The following is a 1,220-nucleotide window of genomic DNA, read 5'->3' on the forward strand; positions in this document are numbered from 1 at the left end:
TAAAAGGCAAGCTCGTTCTCGAAAATTCAAGATGTCGTGTCCTAACTTACTGGATGTGACATTTTATATTGTGAGACGAGAAGGTCCTTAACATTTGAGCATTTTCTTTACAAAGAGGGATCGTATTTTAAATTCTTTCAAGTTTTCAAATTTTCGACACTAAGACACTAATTAATCAACTAGGTACCAATTTTGGGCGTATCGAGGGTGCTAATCCTTCCTCGTGCGTAACCGACTCCCGAACTCATTTTTTTGAATTTCGTAGACCAAAATCGTTGTTTTAATAAAATTAAATCATTTATTAAAAACAACCACCTTTTGAGGTGACCCAATCACACCTCGTCAAAAAGGATTGGTGGCGACTCCCGTTTTCATTCTTTTTTTTCAAAATCCAAGTCGACCCCATTTTCATCCAAAAAATGGTGTCAACAGCTTGGCGACTCCACTGGGGACTTTTTCAAAATAAGTGAGTCAAGCCACGAGTTGATTATTTTTTGTCTTTTTGTCGAAAGTTGAAAATTTGATTTAAATATACGATCTTCTCATTGCATTTCATTTGTTTTGAGCTATAGTTTTCATCATGTTTCGTATTTTAAACTTTTATATCTTTGCATTGCATTGCATGACCGTTGGTCACACCTTTTAAGTGGGAGTGAGAAGCTACTCCTTCGTGAGGTTTTCACCTCCGTGCAGGATAGTGGATCGCTTTCGGGATACATCCGTACCTATGTCTTCGTGAGATTTTCATCTCCGTGCAGCCATAGGGAAATGTATTCCCCTGAACCGAACTCGGTCTATATGAGCCTATAATGGGTGAAGATCGAGGAATCTGCTGGTTCGGGTACCTTTGCTTTAGAACCAAACCCCATGTAGTAAACCTTAGGAACTCACCTTAAGTAGAACTACACCAAACCCTAGTAGATACCCTGATGTGCTTTTATTCTTTTTGAATTGTCTTGGATTATATGTTTATATCTGGTACTGATATTTGTTGTTTTACTTTGGATGCATGACATTTCAACTGCATGGCATTTCATTATTTCAAGGCGTTGGTTCATATTCGGTTTCTAGAAAGAAAGCTTATCATGGAAAGAAGGTTTCTTGATAAGGTGGAAGATAATGCGGCAGTCCGAATTTGGTCGGAAACGACACAGCAAGAGAAAGGGGATAGTTTGGCTGAAGGATATATATCAGAGCTATGGACTTTACCCGCATCAGCA

The sequence above is a fragment of the Gossypium hirsutum genome, chromosome A12, assembly GCF_007990345.1.
Source record: "Gossypium hirsutum isolate 1008001.06 chromosome A12, Gossypium_hirsutum_v2.1, whole genome shotgun sequence".
Classification (NCBI taxonomy): domain Eukaryota; kingdom Viridiplantae; phylum Streptophyta; class Magnoliopsida; order Malvales; family Malvaceae; genus Gossypium; species Gossypium hirsutum.